This window comes from Marmota marmota, unplaced genomic scaffold, assembly GCF_001458135.2.
Source record: "Marmota marmota marmota unplaced genomic scaffold, marMar, whole genome shotgun sequence".
NCBI lineage: Eukaryota > Metazoa > Chordata > Mammalia > Rodentia > Sciuridae > Marmota > Marmota marmota.
This window is the reverse complement of record NW_026000075.1, coordinates 10,548,902-10,569,083: the sequence shown is the minus strand read 5'-3', so window position 1 is coordinate 10,569,083 and position 20,182 is coordinate 10,548,902. Positions and strand designations below refer to the sequence as shown.

General features: G+C 37.3%; 1 protein-coding gene across 4 annotated transcripts in view; it reads left to right on the top strand.

Annotated features, from left to right (window-relative positions):
* The window catches only part of Fndc3b (fibronectin type III domain containing 3B), a 328,163-nt gene that overhangs the window by 919 nt on the left and 307,062 nt on the right, over positions 1–20,182 (top strand). The window contains exon 1 of one of the 4 annotated variants that reach the window (XM_048814287.1): positions 151–169. The exons of the other annotated variants lie outside the window; for them this stretch is intronic. The gene's annotated coding sequence lies outside the window, so the exon portion shown is untranslated. Of the gene's footprint in view, positions 1–150; positions 170–20,182 lie in introns of those variants that run through there. 4 annotated transcript variants of the gene reach the window in all.

Here is a 20,182-nt window from a genome sequence, read left to right as displayed (position 1 = left end):
GCGGAGCGCGCGCGGCGGCCGGCCGGGAGGGGCCGGGCAGGCGGGCGGGCCGGGGCCGGCGCGGGACCGTCTGGGTGCCCGGGGCGGGCGGGGCCGGCCGGCGTGGGAAGGGCCTGTCAGTCCCGGCGGAAAGTGGAGCCTCGGGCCGTGCCCGCGAACTTTCCTACAGGTTGGGGTCCGGCGCCCTGTGGGAGCTCGGGGACCCGGCCAGTGTCCCAGGAGACCGGGCTGGGCCGCCCGGCGGCGCCGTTGGCGGGGAGGCTTCCAGGAGTGCGCGGTTGGAGTTGGAGATTTTCGAATCCCAGTTCCCACCCTGCCGTCCCAGACGAAGGAAAGCAATGGCATTTTATCCAGACAGTGCCGATTGCAGACTTCCTTAAAAGTTACAACTTTTTATTTTCTTTTCTCTTTAGCCCAGCATTTTCTTTAAACAAAATGTAGAATTTGGCTGCGATGGGCTGAAGCTGGGGCCAAAAATGCACACGTTTATCTCACCATCCCGGTTGGTTTCTAGTCTCCCTCCCCCTTCCCTCCCAGGCTTAATCATATTTTGGAACGGGTGAGGTCTTTTGTTGGGTGGGCACCCCCTGATTGCTTGTCTGTTTATTTTTTAATGTGCAACTAATTTGATTTGAATTTCCTCCAGTTACCAGGCCTTGTTAGGGAAAGCTAAGGGAGAAGAAATATGCCACTTTTCTTCTTTTCTTTTTTTTATAAATGTGGCAAGAGGTGGGGCATTAGGAAAGGGGAGGCACGGTGGTTGTGGGCAAAGAGTCAGAAGGAGCAGACAGACCCGGAAGAAAAGGAATCTGTTCTGGAATAACACTTTTTTTTTTTTTTTTTTTTAAGGCTTCAGGCCTTGGGCAAAATCAGAACTGCTCTGTTCTGATTTCTGCTGTTGGAATTGTGCCTTCACCCCCAAGTTAAAGCTGTGACCCTGAGGGCTTGGGCAGATAGCAGCCTGGCCCTGGTTCTGCCTCTTGTAGGGGGCCCTTGGTTCCCCCTCATTGGAGGCTGACTCTCTGGATTTAGCGTTCTGTAAATTTCCTGGCTCCCAGGGAGCAGCTGTTAACGAGGGTAAAGTCTCTGGGCATGTTTCTGGCCCTGCAGGAGGACCTCACCAGTGAGGGTACAATTCTCACTTTGTTTAGACACCAGTGGGGCACCCACAGGCTGGCTAAGAGTGAGGTATATCTGGTAAAAAAAAAAAAAATGCTGCCTTTGTAAAATGGTTTTTAAGGTGTTTTTGTTTAAATGCTTTTAGGAGAAAAAAATTCATCTGTAAAGATAGTGTTCATTTAAAAGAAATGGTGAAACTGCAGGATCTCACGGAATAGGGGGTTATAGCTTCTAATTACAGTATATACAATTTCAGAAAGATATTCCGGTAATCTTTTAAGACAGACTTTATAAATAGCTCACATCAGAGTGTGGGCTATATTGGAGAGCCAGTCTTCTGGGGTTTCTGGAAGAATGTTTGGGATCTGTTAGGAACTCTAGGAGCCTAGGTAGTAGTTTACTCAGGAGTTTATTCCTCTTTTGCTCAACACTTCATTTAATGTGGCGGCATTTGATAGGGTCCTGAGAAAGTGACAAGAAGAATTTCCCAAACTTTTCAGTTTAGGAAAATGGAGCTTCCCATGGAAGGGAAGTGACTATTTCAGGCTCATGGTCATTGTCCAAAGTCCATTTTAGGGTTATATTAATACCTGTTCTTTCTTGGGCAAAAATGTGGGCTGAGTACTATTTCTTGAGCTTTTAATATATTATCTCATTAAAATTCTCATAATAATCTTTCAATTTAGGTGTTGTTAAGTTCACATTTTATGAACAAGGTCATTGAGATTCACAGAAGTTAATTAACTTGCTTGAGATCATTTTGTTACCAACAACTCTCCAATGTCCCATAAAATTTTCTTCAGTGATGGAAATGATTCTGTCTGTGCTGTCCAGTATACCAACCATGAGGTGTGTGCAACTGAGTGAGATGTGGCTGTTGTGACTGAGGAATTGCCTTTAAACTTTATTTACTTTTAATAATTTTAAACTTAAATTCCAATTATGGCTAGTTACCATGTTGGACAGTGAAACAGAAATTTTGACTCCCGTATCTGTTTAATTGGTCACACTGTCTTTTGAATTTCCTAGTTCGATTTTCTTCTACACTACTAGAAGATGCTTTAGATCCAGTCCTTAAATGGAATTTAAAGGCGTATTTATCGATCTCTCAACTTTGCTTTCACAAGTAAAGTAGGTAAAATAAGCACATTGTTGTTATTATTTGAGGTTCTAGGTAATAGAATCCAGGGCTTTGCATATACTAGTCAAGTACTCTACCACTGACCTATCCCTTCAGCTCTTATTGTTATTTTCAGCTACTTACATTTGACAATAAAGGAATAATAACATTTATGTCCCCTTACATTTGACAATAATAAGGGAATATAAATAGGAGGCAAAGTGAAAAGGTCACTAGTACTTGAAAAATAATTATCCCTTCAAACCTGTGTTTTTCTTGTTCATTGGGCAGTTCTTTTCAAATGACTTCAAAAGTGCCAGGCAAACTGTTCCCTTTTTCTATGTAGTTGAAAAATTAATTTGAAGAATTCAAATAATTATTTTATTATCTAAGTATAAAATTCAAATATCAAATACTAGATTCATCCGTGAATTGGAAGGAATATGTGTAAGATTAATACTAGAAAGATCCTTTTGATGGCAAATGGTCAAATGGTTTTCTGATTAATGGATTTAATTTCAATCTGTTGCACTTTTTAAATTTCATTTGGTAAAAGGAATTTCAAAGACTTTCTGATTTTGTCTGAAATAAATAAAACTTCTAGCCTATGTTAGAATAACCATTCATTTATCTGGGTTGGATTCCATCCATAAATATTCCATAACTTAATACTTTTTTTTTCTCTTTTGCATGGCTCTTTTCAGGAAAAGACAAATAGGAGAAAGCAGTCTCTTTTTATAAGAGTTTTATTAAGAGTCAACGTCCATGTTCAGAATTAGTATATCTGAATCTGCTATACCTTCCACAGTATGGTACAGTCCATGGACATTTGCAGGTCATAGCCTTGACTCTACAGCATTCTGTGATCCTGAAAGCCTTATTTCAACAAATGAGCTTCAGATTGGTAAATGTTATATATATATATATTGCATTATTTCCTGCCCTTTGAAAATTATGAATTCAGCTACAGGTGAGGCATCAGTTAATGAAACTATTCAGATAACTGAACGGCTTCTTCATACCCATTCCTGGCCATTGGGAGTACTGTACTATTTTCAAAGAATCAGGATAAGAACCGTGTTATTCCGCTAGGATTATAGTGTCCTAGACAGTGTGACAAATATAGGTAACAAAATTTAACCTATGATATATTGTTGGATTTGTAGGACATCAGGGTGCTTAGTACAAATAAGAAATTTACTATAATCTTGAACATGTTGAAATGATGGACAAAGATTGAGGGCACACCTGAACATTAGTTGGAAATCAGAAAATCTAGTCTGTCAGGGAGTGACTTGTTTTTACTTGTGTCTCTGATAGGCTTTTGAAACCCTATTAGCCTGGCTTTCCTAATTTTAATGAAAGGAGAAAACATCTCATGCATACCTTTTCAAATGGTCATCACCAGGATTAATGATTCAATGTATTGAAAAGTGTTTGGGAAAGGATTATACAAACTCAATAATTCGTTATACTCCAAAGTTTGAAATAGCACTGGTCCTATGGTGTTGCTTTGCATGTTTTCAGAGACCTCAGAATTGTTCTTGGACAGTGAAAAATGAGAAAAAATTTTCTCCTTTGTAGCCAGTAAATAAATCTTCAGGCTTTTATCCATGCCCCCCTCCCCTCCATGGAATAGTTGATTTGTGACCCCTCAAAAGTTGTGCTGTATCTAAGTCATCTCATCTCCATGTTTTCTGGGAAGTTGACTTGTGGCTAGGCTAGCATTGCTGAAGTGCTTGGGCCCATCTGGCTTGATTCAGGGTCATCCAGATGCAGTCTCTTAGAGCAACTTCCCACATTGATTAAGGCCTAAGGTTTTAGTTCTTGTGTGTTATCTCAGCTATTATTTGAGCTTTCAACAATTATAGCTGAGTATGGAAAAGAATCATTTTCAGTGGAGGGTAATCTTTGCAACCTATGTGGGTTTCTACTTTGGAATCACAATTGCTTTTCTTCACGTTAATGAGATTAATCCATTAAACGAAAGATTTTCCTGGTATGATACTATTTTCAGGTGAACCTTAATTCTCATTCTTAGGTATGGAGACTACACTTTGGTGGTTGAGGCAAAACTTTGTTCTTCAGTTTATTCTGTCTTTGAATCTAGTAAAATTCTCATAAGCCTATGTTTATTATTTTTTTCTTAAAAGATACATTGTAGTATGGCATTACTTGTTTTCAAGAGGCTGAACATGGTTGAATTACTGTGGCCAGTCAGGTAGGTCTCTATATATAAATTCAAGTGCAGGCTTTTGTGGGAAGTTGCTTCGGTGGTACTTGAGTGCTTTGCATCATCCAGCCAAGGAGAGGCCAGTCCCTGGCCATAGGCTTACCTGGCGGACAATTGTTTATTTTATATCAAGGGTCATTCCTTGGAGACCAAAACTGTGTGGCCTAGGGTTTGGGGGACAGGGAGGATAAATGTCAATCTGGCAAAATAGTGATCAGCCATCTACAAATGGGGGCATTTCTCAATTTTAAAATGGGTCTTTGACTCTTTCTTTCTTTGCCCCTAGTTGAGATATGCAAGTATAACATTCTGTAATTTCTGGATGGTAGTTTCAGTTCAGGCATTGACCACTAAAATGTTTCGTTTCTATAATACCATTAAACCTCCTTGTCAGCTGTAAATCTCTGAGATGTGGGGGTAAATATTTGTGAGATGGTATTGAGCCAAAGGTAGCATTATTTGAGGTTCTAGTAGATATCGTTTAAAATGTCCCGTGTTAAGTGATGTAGAGCTTAAACTGTAATTTTTATTCTATACACTTGTTATTGACTTAGAAGGCATTTATTGAGATCTGCACTAGATTCTTTCTTAGTGGAATATTTTTCTCTGCTCTCTCTCTCTCTCTCTCTCTTTTTTTTTTGGCAAAGGTAAGGCATTTTTCTATTTGCATGCAGAGGTATTTTGCTCATATTTTTGGAATGCTCTGTAGCAAACAGTGTCTATCACCTAACTCCTGGGGCAGGATGGTGGCAACTTTGGTCCTTGCTCTCTCGTGAAATTTGCGAAATACTAAAATTGGAGCCCCTTCAGTCTGTATTCAAAGCTAAATTTATACTAGAATTTAAGCTTCTAAATCATATTAAAATTTAAAAGTCCATTCTTGTTTTGACCCTGGAAGGAGTAATAAAAATTCTTATAAAAATAATCAGTAAGAAAAATTTACTTAAACCAAATTGATATAGTACTAACTCAAAATTATGAAAAGCTTTCTGTTGAAAATAATTGCCTAGAAAATGGTCTTTGTACATGAGCAAATGTAGTATGTTTGAGAAATAATTGAAGATTCTGAGATCCCAGAACATAAAATGATTTGATTTATTCATAAGTGACTTAGATTCTCCACAGCCTGTGAATGAGGGGGTCTCTATTAAAAACAACTCCATTGTCTGGATGTAACTAATTAGAAGTTTGCAATTATTCAGGCAAAGCTAAAGTAGAGTTTGCCTTCCTATTTTCTATGAAAAGGTTTTACTATAAATATCAGACATTTAAATAGATCACCAGAGAAATATTTATCTAATTAAGAGAACAGATCACTTTTAAGAACCTTGGGAAAATCAGTGTACTTAAAAGCAATGTAAAGAATGCAGTGTGGGCCTAGGCTGAGTCTGCTGCTGGACTTGTCCTGGAGATGCAGGAGATCCTGCACAGTAGGTCCTGTTTTTGGATACCTTGAAATAGATGTTGATTTACCACAGTGCTGTGTGTAGACTAAGAACAGTTTACCAGCCACATTTAGAGCTATATTACTTGCATGCAAAATAAGCCACAACATTCATCCCCTCCACCTCATCCAGAGGTTCTAGTTTGGAGTTTTTCCGTTGACATTTGTTTTCCTGCTTGTTCATTTCTCTTTGTTACTTTTAAGTACTTGATGGCAGATTGGTAAGAGCAGGTGTTCAAGGTTTAAGAACATCCTTATTGCTTTTAGTAGCCCATCTCCTTCTGCCTCTGCCTTTGGGCAGAATTGTGAAAAGTCCTGATGTATTTAGATAAGCTAATGACACATCCTCTTCTTTTTGCCGGAACCAAGACCATCCTGGACAGCTTAGTGGTAGGTACTGTATGAACTTAGTGGTAATAATGAGTAAATTTCTTTAAAAATATCTCTGTGTATTTTACATTTTATACCCAGTTACTCAGACATGAGATTTTCTAGTATGTTACTATTTAGTGATTAGATTTAGTAAATTTTTATAGTACATATTTAAAGTGTAGTTTGCTTCATATTTTTTAAGATCATATGTGCCATTTTCTCTGATATATTTAAACTCTTTTGGGAGACCAGGGATGTATGTTAACTCTGGTAGAATACTTGTGACACCCTGGGTTTGATTAAAAACCCATTCTGTATCTTTTATTGCTTAAATCATTTAAGAGGAAAATAATAAAATTATTTAGATATTGCTGTTCTGGATATTCCTGTCATGTTTTTTCTTATCTGAGGAAAAATAATTCTGATTAAGAGTAACAATATTCCATTTTTAAGGAGGTATGGTTTAGTGGTAGAGCAGTTAGTTGCCTAGCGTGTGCAAGGCTCTGGTTTGGTCCCCATCACCACCAAAACAAACAGACAAACAAACAAAAAACCGAAAACCTCTTAAGAGTAACAGTAACAGAGATAAGTATTATTCTGAATTAGTGAATCAGACAATACTTAAAAAAATACATTAAACGGAACCTCTTGTGTATTGCTGTGGGAATGTAAAATATACAGATGCTGTGGAAAATAGTTTGTGGTCCATCAAAAATTCAAACTGAGTTATCATATGATCCACAATTCCATTCCTAGGTATATACCCAAAGAAAGCAAAGATTCAGACACTTGTACACCATTGTTTATAGTGGCACTAATCACATTTGCCAAAAGGCTATCCATCAGCAGATGAATGAAAAAACAAAATATGGTAAATAGTTACAAGAGAATGTTATTCAACCATGAAAAGGAATGAAGTTCCAATACATAATACAACATGAGTGAACCTTGGGCTAAGGGGGAAAGTGGGGACTGAGAGAGACAGTGCTTAATAGGTACAGTGTTTCTTTTTGGAATTTTGAAAAAGTTCTGAAAGTCAGGAGTGATGATGGTTGCACAGCATTGTCAATGTTATGTAATCCCTTGAAATTGTATGCTTAAAATGGTTAAAATGTGAAATTGTTGTGTATTATTTTATGCAAATAAAAATGTAAAAAAATTGAAGATTTATTCTGCACAATCTCTTTTTGCCTCCCCCCCCCCCATACAAGTAGGTATGTGTTAGATAGTCTTTTTGTTTTTCTTCTTCATCCTTCTGTTGTAGTGTAAGGGAAGATTCCCCTAGGTCATTTAAAAAAAAATTTTTTTTTGAGATGAGAGAGTTTCTGTATTTTATAACTGACTTGAAGTTAAGAGGAAACAGTTTAAAAGTGGTAGATCTCTGGAGGAGGAAAAAAGCATTTTGCTATTTAGATGAATTAAGTAGTTTATTACTATCCATGAACATACACAGGTAATCTCTCTTGAGACACACGTTGAGCCATCTCGGAATTGGAAAGTAGATGTACAGTTGGACCTGTCATATTTTCTAACTTTTCAGCAGTTCATTCACTTTTTTTTTTAAGCTGAGGATTGAACCCAGGGGTCTTAACCACTGAGCCATACACCCCCAGTCCTTTTTATATTTTATTTAGAGACAGGGTCTTGGTGAGTTACTTAAGGCTTCACTAAATTGCTGAGGCTGGCTTTGAACTCAAGATCCTCCTGCCTCAGTCTACTGAGCCACTGGGATTATAGGAGTGTACCACCATGCCTGGCTACATTCACTTTTGTCATTTCCACCTGGAGAAATGATCTAGTCTGTATTCATGTTGGAATACATTATGTGCTAAAATTCTTTAGTTCTTTAGACAGTAAAACCAAGGTAGGAATGGGATACTGAAAGAAAGCATGTATTCTGTTTTATTTATCTGAACTTGTCTAAGGGCATGTAATAATTGCATGGTTATTGCTCTTGAGTGTTGATTACTTTTTAATTTTTTTAGCTTCTGAGGTATTTGATACTGAGTTTAATTAGATCACTCATCAAAAGATGGAAAGATTTTCATTAAGTGATGGGATATAGAATTTAAACATCACATGTGAACTACAATTAGGGAATAATGAAAATATCAGATACAAATTCTAATGGAAAGATTTACATACATATACAAAGAAGTTACAGAGAAAATTGTATGCCATGCACTATATAAAGTATTTGCCATTAGTTCTTGAACTTTTGGAAAACATTGTGGAGTTGCAAGGGTGTGATAGGTATGTGTGTGTGTACTCTCTGGTTATATTTTCTTTTGCATATAATTTTGTGTATATAGTATACTCCATGTATTTAAATACATTTTTAAAAAATATATTTTTAGTTGTCGATGGACCTTTATCTTTTTTATTTTTTATATAAGGTGCTGAGAATCGAACCCAGTGCCTCACACATGCTAGGCAAGTGCTGTACCACTGAGCCACAACCCAGGTGCTTTAAATACACACACACACACACACACACACACACACACACACACTCTCACAATAAATGGTTTGATATAACTCCATTAAATGAACATTCATACCATAGCTGGTCATTTTTGTGCCTCCACATATCCCTGGAAGTAGGATTGTTATTGGTTGATATCAAAAGGTACTGAGATTTATGGTCCCCTTATATCAAGGAACAATGTGAAGAATTATTCCATTGTTTTTACAGAAAAATAGTTATTGGTTTTGGCCTACACAAAATAAAATAATGTCCCATTCTTATTATGTTCTGGAGTTATTGTTTTATGTAATTTATCATTTTCTTAAATTTCTTCTAGTACTTTACAAGTATTTTTCAGAATATTTGTCCCTTTCGACATGGTCCGATTGTCTCCTTTTCTCTCTTGAATGTAGTGACGATTAGTGTTTTAACTTAGGGTTTTCCATGTTCATTTGATGGCTGGATGGCTGGATTCCCGGGTTGAATTTAAACTGAGTTACTCCTCAGGCACTTAGTCAGGATGTCTTCTGCAGAGTTGATCTCTTTGAAGCCTGGGCCATGTTACAGACACTTTTGTGTTTCCACAGTTTTCTTGAAGTTATTATTTTTTTCTATTTAATTAAATAAAAGGGAACTATTTAATTAAATAAAACAAAGACATGAGTCACCCTCAGTGGAAAGCTAGCTTTCATTTATCGCTATTTAAACAAAACAAACATGAAAGTTCTCTAGAGAGAATATGGACTTTTTAATGTCTCTGAATGCTTATTGATTTAGAAAATTTGAGCAAGTACCCTATTTCTGTTCTCTAAAAACATGGCTCTCAATTATATATCTTTTGCTTGTTTATTTAAGGCCAGCCCAGGAATTATAAATTAAGGTGTTTTTTTTAATATTTATTTTTTAGTTCTAGGTGGACACGATATCTTTATTTTGTTTTTATGTGGTGCTGAGAATTGAACCCAGTGCCTCATGCATGCTAGGCGAGCATGCTACCACTTGAGTCACATCCCCAGCCCAAGGATATTTTTTAAAGGTAACTTTTCAGAGATTTGTGGTAGTTTTAAACAATCCCTTTATAATGAAATTCCAGAAGCTAGATACTAAAGGACAGAACCTCCTCTTCCCCCCCTCCAATGTGCCTTGCTAAGATGTCGGATGCCCAGCTGAGTTGATTCTGCTAGACTTTTGGTCAGAGTGGTATTTACTCCAAACTAAGTAAGCATTGGAGAAAGCATCAAATAACTTGCTCTGTAAAGAATTTCAGGAGAATGACCTCAGCTATTTGCAGGTAGAGTAAAAGCCTGTCAGATAAGAAAAGAAGCTCCTGGGGCATTACAGGGCTGTGCATTTGGGGTGGAAGGTGCATGGAGCTCTTATTCTTCAGGTCTGGAATGGGATCTGGCAATTGCTGTTTTATCAAGTGTTTTAGTTGAATGATATGATTAGACAAGTTTGGGACAGTTAGACTTTGGGAGTTGGCCCTTTTTGTAATCTGTTCCTCTAAGGATTTTAATCTATTGACTGGAAAGAAGTAAGGTGAGATGAGTACCTAGGAGATCAGAGACCTCTAGTTAGGAATTAGGGAAGAATAGAGGGGTTCAATCATAGAACCCCTACTTAGGGATAGGGTGTGGGGTTAAAAGATGACCAGCTAAGGTCAAGTTATATAAAAATGAAGACACTTGTGCACTATGCTTGTTAGATGAAAAGTCCAATGACAGAGACCAGCAATTTTCAAGCATCCACCATTTGCCAGGCACTCATGTAAATGTGTATTTCATCCATGTGTGTATTCCATATATAAAATAACTCTGGAAGGTAGATATTATTTGTTTCCATATAGGTGTTTCCAGTATCCACAGCAGAAGCTGGTATATACCAGGTGAATCAAAGATTGGATGACATGCTTAAAAATGTTAGAAATCTTGGCTGGACTGATGCTAGAACTTTTTTTAAGCAGTATCACACTACTTCTCAATAGATCACAGTAATGATCTTATTTGTATCTCCAGGCTTAGTGCAGTGTCTATATTTTTAGGGAGCCAAATATCAAGATCAAGTACTTGCTGAATGCATTCTGTGTGCTCACCGTATCTATTGCCCAGGAACCTGAAGTTTATTTGTGATACAATAATAATATTTTGGACGTCTCCCAAGAGGGAGATTTTCTTGGATTGTTTGCGGTAATAGCAATTTAAGCTTAGAATAAGAGAAACCAGAGAACAAGAGTATACTTCATAGAAAGTAATATATAAGAAACTCAATGTAGTGATTGGGAAAAATCTGAAATAGTTAAATTATAGTGGAGTTTTACCTTCTTCATGCACTTTAAAAACTATGAAAAAGAGTTCTTTAACTCAGTAGTAATACAGTTTTGTTCATCCTCAGTGTCTTAATTTGTGTAGAATAAGAGGTTATACCTATAATTTGCACCTGGAAAAGCAAATCCTATTCCTAATACCACCCTTTCTCTCCTTTTAAGGTTCATAGTGTGTAGTGGTTTGGGTTGTACCAACAGTAGCCAAAGGGCAGCCCAGAAATGACTAGAGGAGTCTCATCCCTGGCTATTGGGAGAGCAGCTCCTGCGGTTAATTAAAGGTGACCTCAGGATTCAGAGGCAGCCTGTGTTTTCCCAGGCGGCCCAGGCTAAACCTGGGCAGCTGGCAACCCTAAATGCTTCCTTTGTTAGAAATCATTTAGCTTTCTACTCCATCTTTAGAAAGTGAGTTCACTGAAGGTGAGTTAAGGACAGGGCTCTGAAGTGAGACCTGACTGGTTTCTTTCCTTGTGTTTGTGGGGAGTGGTGTGCACAAAGAGACCAAGTGAAGATGCAGTCCCTGAGGCTGTCTCACCTAAAAACAGCTCTTTGGTTCCTCATAGAAGTGTGCCTCAAGGTCCAGAAGGAGCTGGGGCAGTCTCTGCAGACTTCCTTTATACAGGTGAGGACTGAGAACCATTCTCTCTGGTTCTCTCCTGCCTTAGGAGGGAGGCTGTAAATGGTAACAGGTTGGTGAACAATAGGCAAAACCCCCACTTTGGCTACAGTTGAGATGGGAGTCCCTGTTTTAGTTTTCCTTGGTTCAGAGTGTCTTATTTGCTTATGTAAGCATATCTTCTCATACTTAGCTTCTACTGTCACCACCTAAAGGTGGAGAAATAATTAATTTTGGAGTAAGGGACACCAAATTTTCCCTGTGTGTGCACTCTGTTTTGAGGAAATTATTACAATATTGAAAGTTATAAGTGTCTTAGTATGGAAATAAGCTCTTTTTAAAAAAATGCTCTCTGTGTGTGTGTTTCCCTTTTTTGTGGTGTTGGGGATTGAACCCAGAAGTTCTCTACCCTGAGTGATATCCCCAGCCCTTTTTGTTTTTTATTTTGAGACAGAGACTGCTAAATTGCTGAGGTTGGCCTTGAACTTGCAATTTTCCTGCCTCAGCCTCCCAGGTTGCTGGGATTATAGGTGTTTGCACCTATAATCCAGCCCTTTGTTTTTGTTTTCTTGTTTTTTTAAAGGAGGGAGGAAATGTATAACAACTTTTAAATCTTTTTATTTATTTTAAAATTTTTTTTGGTAGTTGTAGATGGACAGAAGGCCTTTATTTTATTTGTTTTTCTTTATGCAGTGCTGAGGATTGAACCCAGTGCCTGCTAGGCAAGCGCTTTGCCACTGAGCTACAACCCAGCCCCTAAATCTTATATTTTATTTTATACCTCATTTAAAAGTAGATATCTAAAGTTACCATTATATTTTATCACTAATGAAGAAACAAACAGGTTTATTTGATTTTTGGAAGTAATTTTAACCTTGTTATGTAATAATTGTTCTGAAGCTTTAACTAGATATTAATGATACCTGTGGCAGTCTAAATAATCTAAAAACATACTCTTGAACTTTTAGGGTTTGCTTTGTTAGATTCAATTTAAACATGGAAACAATGTCTCTGTTTCACCTTCCTGTTCTCATAAATTAGATCAGTGTTCTTAGGAGCTTATTCAAATCTATCAGGATGTAGTAATTGGCTAAAGATTGTTGAGGGTTCAAATAAATTTCTCTAATAGATTATTTTAGCTTCATTTTGGATCTCAAGTGTTTGTCATTGCTGTCTAGTCTTGCAAGTTGTACTTCCTTGGCTTTTTTTTTTTTTTTTTGAGTGGTGATAGGGATTGAATCTAAGGCCTTGTGTATCGAGGCAGGCACGCTACCAACTGAGCTATATCCCCAGGCCCCCTGTTCTTTGCCTTTTTGAGGAGTAGGGATAGGAGTGGTGAGCAGAGGGAGTAGGTTTGGGCTTGGGAAGGATGTGGCACCAATGAAGGTGAGTGAGTTTGTTCCTATTACATTTCACATGGGATGGCAAGTTTTCCAAATTCTAATTTCCACTGAGTCACTGATGAGTTCAGTAGAGGGACGATTCTGCCCTGTTGTCAGATGTTCTGCTTGGCAGATTAATGGCAAACCTTTTTTTTTTTTTTAATATTTCTAACACAATTTTTTTCCCCTCCAGTTCTGGGGATTGAACCCTGGGGTGCTCTGCCACTGAGTGACATCTCCCACTCTTTTATTTTTTGAGGCAGGATCTCGCCAAATTGCCATGGCTGGCCTCAAACTTGTTATCCTCTTTCTCCAGCCACCACCCCTTGCAGATTGGTGTATTCCCCCCACCCCCCCAATAATTTTTTTTATGGTGCATTATAGTTGTACATGATAGTGGGATTCATTGTTATATATTCAAACATGCACACAATATAACAGTTTAATTTGGCCTATATCAGATTGGTGTGTTTGTTTATCATCAGTAAGTTTCAATTCTACCGAAGAAATATCTTCCATAACATTTTCCATGGGAAAGTGTAGAATGATTTTCTAGAAAGTTTCACTGCAAGTTATGTCAGATTTTAAGTCTTTTTAGAGAAACCAATTTTCTTTGGTATTCTTTAGCCCTTGTCCATAAATAATAGCAGATTATTACATACAGTTTTCCTTTTTGGGGTGCAGGTGAAACTACTCACCTCGCTTGGAGTTAATATTTTTTTTTAAGAAGTAAATCCCTAAGTCATCTTTAGAGTGGGAGGACTAAGCCTAAGTGCTATGGAAACAGATCTGAGTTTGAGACTCTGTTGTGCAAATTTCCAACTGTGCTTCAGTTGCTCAATCTCTGTGTCTTCATCTGTAAAAAGAAATCGTTAGGACTGTTTAACTCATCATAGTGCTTTGAACAAGTGCTTATTTTATTGCTTTACTGTGCCTATAGAGAGGTTTGTTAGGTATATATTTTTAAAAATAGTTTTTAGTTGTAGATGGACACAATACCTTTATTTATTTATCTTTATGTAGTGCTGAGGATCAATCCCAGTACCTCACACGTACTGGGTGAGTGCTCTACCACTGAGCCACAACCCCAGCCCCAGATGTATTTCTTAATGGGATAATAATAATAATTTTTTAAAATTCCCAGTTATTTTTAAAGTATGTTTGAATATTATTTAACAGTTTTGTCTTGGTCTTGTTGTTGACTCCTTGAATGTCCTTGTCCAAGGGACTGCTTTGCATTTCATCCCTAAAGTCATTCTTTTTTTTTTTTTAAACTTTATTTCATTTTTTTTAAATGTGGTGCTGAGAATCGAACCCAGTGCCTCACGCATGCTAGGCAAGCGCGCTACACTTGAGCCACATCCCCAGCCCACATCCCTAAAGTCATTCTTGAGCTGTTTATCTTAGTAAGGTAGTGTGGGCATAAAATGAAGTAATGTACACAAAAAGCACTTTGGGGGAAAAAAAGCATGTCTGAATCCCAAGTTGTACTTCGTTATGACAAGTGCTGTTTCTACCAATATTGTTCTTCCTCTCTGTCTCCTGAAAGAGAGGTTGTCCCTTCTTAAGTAGATATATGACAGCTCTGCTTCCTCTCCTAAGTCTAGGATCAAAGGAAGTTGTAATAAAGGAGAGTCACTCCCTCCCATTCCTTCTCCCTTGTTGTGGATGTTGTTCTAAAAGAGAGATCAGGCCTTGACATTAGTGGGTGAAACCATGGGGCTCCCAGGACCTGCCTTTCATCTCTGGGTCACCACCTCAGAGGCGTTCTTCTCTGCAGTGGCGTCAGGAAGCCTCTGCAGGGAATTTGCTCAGCAGGTTAAGACCTGGAAGAATTGCTAGAAATCTTAACCACCTTTGTTGCTCATTGTTGTTTGGATGTTCATTTCTTTAAAATGACATAGACTGTTTGGCAGAGGTATCAATGAATAGAGTAGTTTTCTTGGCTTTAAGAGTGCCTAAACCTTGTCAACCTATTGTAAATTGGAAGCCTAGCTTCAAAAAAGGTAAAAGAGATAAGAAACAAAGCTGAGTTTCAGCTGGTTGTTTATTGGTAGGTTTATTCTGGACATAAACACAGTAGAATAGAAAGGATAATAGGGACTGGGACCTATTTTGCTCCATGAGAGTGAATGAACCAGTTTTAGATTCTAACGCTGGACAAAAACAAACAAACAAAAAAGAAGTCCTAGACAGTCAATGCTGTGAAGGTCAGTTTCTTCAGAGCCCCACCTCAGTTCAAGCCTTGGGCCATGGCAATAATGGCAATCCTATTATTATTATTATTATTATTTTTTTACAGAAGGCAGGAAATGCTGTCTACACCCATTAGATTTGTTTCAGGGCCCCTGGCTGGAAATGAAGAAATTTAATTTTCTGACTTGCAGGGAGAAAAAAAAAAATCATAGAGTGCTGCATACAGTTTGCTACTTGGACTGGAATAAGAAGAGTGTCTTTTTGAAAATTTGAAATTCTTAATCTCAATTAGGACATTTGGCTCTTAATTTCATTGAAATCATGAATGGATTTGTGGGCATATTAGGTGTGTGGACAGACTTATTGACTAATGTCAGAACTGCTCCAATTCTGGACTTTGTAACCACATATTTGCAAACTGCCCAGCTGTTCACATATCCCTCTGGTTGCTGGATACTTGGTTGAAGGAAGACTTTGTTAAGGTTTCTCAGATTAGTTTGCTTTTCAAATGTAGCATTCATGTTGAAGAAGATCTGTGTATTTATTAGAGCAGTCAATTGCTTTGTGGTTTCTATAGCAAGAGGAAAAAAGTTGATATTATAGGAATAGAAAAAAATGTGAACCTGTTCTTGTTGTAATTATATTACTTTCACAGTTAAATTTCCTAATCTTATGGTTAACTTGGTATCCACTACCACTTTTATGTGCTTTGTTTAAGAATGTAATCTTAAATTTCTTATTTTTTAAATCTGAGCAAGTTGATGTCCTTCATAATATATCTTTACTTCTTTTTTTATAAGCTGAAGATCTTTATTGCTATTTTGACATATTCTTTGATTCATTGGAATGTTCTGTTACAGAAGCCTCATCTGGCAATTCATTCTTAGACACTCACTCAATATCTATCAGATATCTATATTTCCCCATGATATACATTAGGAGAGGAGAGTCTTCAGGTTACAGGGACTTGTTTAAAATCATAGGTGGAGTCAGTATTAGAATCAGAGCAGATGTTTCAGTCTTTGTGTCAAAAGGAGGTAATATAAATTAACCCATCTTAACGAATACTGAACAAAACCCCTTGCCCCTTTAAAGTCATAATTTCAATTTGCATCAGCTGCACACAAAGCACTTTCTCATTGCTTTCTGAAAAAATACATTGGAAAACTGAGAAGCTTCTGTTGTCGTCACAGGAAGGCAACTTTGAATGAAGGAAATTTTATGAACATTTTCTCTTTGTCTGAATTCCTAAAGCCTTTAGCAGTTGCCTGCAGTGGTGGTTTGCCTCTGTCTTTTTGCTTGGTTGTCATCAGTACCAACATTTTCCATTATGTCTGCTTTCCTCATTTATTTGTCACTGTAACTACTTACAAGAAGCTTTATGTGGAATTATTGATTTTTTAAAATAACTAGTATTAATATTATAACTTACTTTTCATAGCATGGGATAATACATATTTGGGGGAACACTTTTTTTTCCAATTTTGTATTTCATTAATAAAATTATGGGGCTTTCTAGTGGCCTTTTCATAATAAGGGTCTGGACCCATAGACACTCTCAGTGTTTTTTTTTTTTTATATAACTGTGAGATTAGCTCTCAGGACTCCTGATATCAGTTGTGTCCTTTAGCATGAGGTGTATGAAGCTAACGTATATACAGTTAAGTGCTTTGAAAAAGTCTTGATAGTCAAAGAGTGTTTGGGAGCCATATTTTTGATCTGAAAAATTACATTCTTTTTAAATACCAGGGACTGAACCCAGCAGCACTTAACCACTAAGCCACATCCACAGCCCTTTAAAAATTTTTTTTTAAATTTTGAAACAAGGTCTCTCTCACTAAGTTACTTAGGGCCTCACTAAGTTGCTGAGGCTGGCTTTGAACTTATGATTCTCTTGCCTCAGCCTCCCAAGCCACTGGGATTACAGGCATTTGCTACTGAGAAAATTATTTTCTTGACTGAGAACTGAGGTTTAAAAATGGTTCTATGGATTATTAGCTGACTAACTGGACTCTTGTAGACTGTCTGACCTATTTATTTGAAATGTATCTAGTACATTTAAGTTTTGCAAGAAATCAGGGCACAGACATATTAAGCATATTGTTTGCTTTTCTAAGTCAATAACGCAGTTTGTTTTGCAATGGAAAAGTAATCATTGAAAATAGTACACCTGATAGCCTATATAAACTCGCTTAACCTTTAGTATAATGGTATTTTTTTCCAGGATACTGACCGGATGATTACGTGTAAGGAAGTTTATCTATAGTCCAGTGAATTAAAACTTTTAGGCAAATAGAAGGCATGTATCACATGTATTTTGAGCTGTCCTTTTGAATTATTTGGTTAGTGGGAATCTTCATTTTGAAATGTTTCAAACCAATTTGACATCTTTCAACCTTTAGCTTTAGGAATACATATTTGAATTTTGCAAGAATGTGAAGATTTATCCAGTTAGTTAGTTAGTTCCTATTTGTGGTGAAGATCTTTGACCTTAATTGACTGGTGCTTATTTTCTCGCAGAGTACTTATGTCATGAAGAGAGAGCCCCATAGTGAACAGTGAGTGGAGCCAGTTGACGGTGTTTTAGTGTTCTTTTAGGATTCAACAAGTCAATCTTGTTGTAATCCTCTGAATCAGTAATGAAACAGTGGATTTTAATTTAAAATTGTAGATTTGTCTTTTATATGTCAGTTCCTTTGCTCTAGGATGCCGATGGTGTTGGTGTATTCTCAGTTTGGTGGTGGTCGTCGTGGGTGGGTAGAGGGTAAGGCCTATCACTTGCATTCCTCTGAATTCCCCAGGTCATAAGGCTGATTGCTCACTGCAAACCCTCTAGTGTGGCTCACTCCATACTTTTCATTTTCCCTTTAGAACTAAGAAGTAGAAGATGAGTTGCATGAACCAGTACCTGAAGCCTAGAGTATCTTTTTTTTTTTTTTTAATATTTATTTTTTAGTTCTTTGTTTGTATGTGGTGCTGAGGATCAAACCCGGGCTGCACGCATGCCAGGCAAGCGCGCTACCGCTTGAGCCACATCCCCAGCCCCATCCTAGAGTATCTTTAATAAAATCCCAATAATATTGATTTGAGTGCAACTTAAAGGTATAGCAAGAGAAGGAACAGGCTAATTCCCCTTTGTGTTATTTTCCCATAAAAATATAAGTTCCTTGAAGAGAGGTGTCATGTATTTATTGTATCCTTATTGTATTTGGCAAACAATTAGTGCTCAGTTAGTGTTTATTAAATGAATGACTTAATGAGGGAGTGAGACATGTTGTGTTGATATTTTGGGTGCTTGAACCCAAAGACCTAAATTTGATTTTAATTTTAAAGCTGTGTTCTATTTCTTTGAAGTATCTGAAAATTTCAACTAAAAGGAATAACTGAGATTCCTGAAAATATGTGTAGGTAGAAAGATTTTTAGTGTTCAGTCAAGGGTTATTGTATTTTAGGTAATAGAAGCCTTCTCAAACTGGCTTACTCAAGAGGGTTTGACTTGTTGGAGGAAATGAGGGTGGTGTTGCTGATCCTCCTAAACTGCTGAAACCAGCCCTGGGAAGTCACTGGGAGCCAGACTCCCATTCCTCCTTCCTCCCTCCCTTCCTTTCTCCCTCCCTTCCTTCCTTCCTTGATACTTCTCTTTCTATAGAGTCCATCTTAAATGAATGCTGGGTGCTTCTGAACTCATAAAGTTGTTTTGGTTTTAATTCTTTCCTTACAAAATGGCCTAGTTTGTATGCTACATTTTTTTAAAAGAATATTTTATTTTTTAGTTGTAGTTGGATATATAATACCCCCCCCCCTTTTCATTTTATATGTGGTGCTGAGGATTGAACCCAGGGCCTTGTACATGCTAGGCAAGTGCTGTACTGCTGAGCCACAACCCCAGCCTTGTATACTACTTTTTTAATGACAAAATTTAAGGGTATGGATAATAGATAAATTGTTTTAGAGCCATTTAGAAGCAAATTCCTTTCTGTGCATGTCATTTACAATCTTTGTGGAAAGAAGCCTATATAAAAAAGAAACGACTGCTATTCAAGAAAATGGTGATGTTCTGTATTTTTCTGTCTTTTTTGTTTCTTTAAAAAAAATGAGCTGTGGTAAGACATGACCAGGATGATTTCTTCCATTAAATTACCTCAGAAACTATACCCAGTCCATTAATTGCTTTGTTCAGTGGACAGGAAACGGTTATGTTTGTACAAGTTACACAATCTTAACGAACTTGGGGCAAGGAACCAAAGGAGATCTCTGATCTTTTTTTTTGAATTAACCTTTTGGTTCCACAAACTAACGTATGATGCATGAACCAGGTTACTGGGAGATATTTACCAAAGAACGTAACTTCTCATCAGACTGACTGCTTCTTTAGGGATATTGAGAAAAGGGGGTGCGTGAGATCTTCATGCTGGTGGTGAGGTTAAGTCTGTACAGTTTTACTTCCTTAACTGTTTCTTTTGCATGCAGTGAAGGAGAAATCCTGAAACTGGTCTCTGCCAGTATTACAATGAAGTAATGAGTCCTCATTCCCTCCCTAGTCCCTTCTTGCAGGCTGTTTGTAAATTTACCTTTTTACTTTTCTCGTATTTGCAAAATACCTTCTTTCTTTCCACCCATGCCTGTTAACCTGTCTCTAGTACTCTAACTGAAAGCTACTTTTCTCCTTTTTGAAAATAGGATTTTTCTCTTCATTACCTTTTGATGATTCTTTAAGTGTTAGGATTGGCATTTTGCAATTTGAGTTGAAGTGATTTTATATATAGTATTTCTAAATACTTTTCCAACTGCCTAAGTTTTAATATACTTGTCAATTTGTCTGTCCATATTTCTTCTCTTCTCACTCCTCTCCCTTATTTTGACTTCTTGTAATTATTTCCTGAAGCCCATTTTTTTTTTTTTTTTTTTTTTTT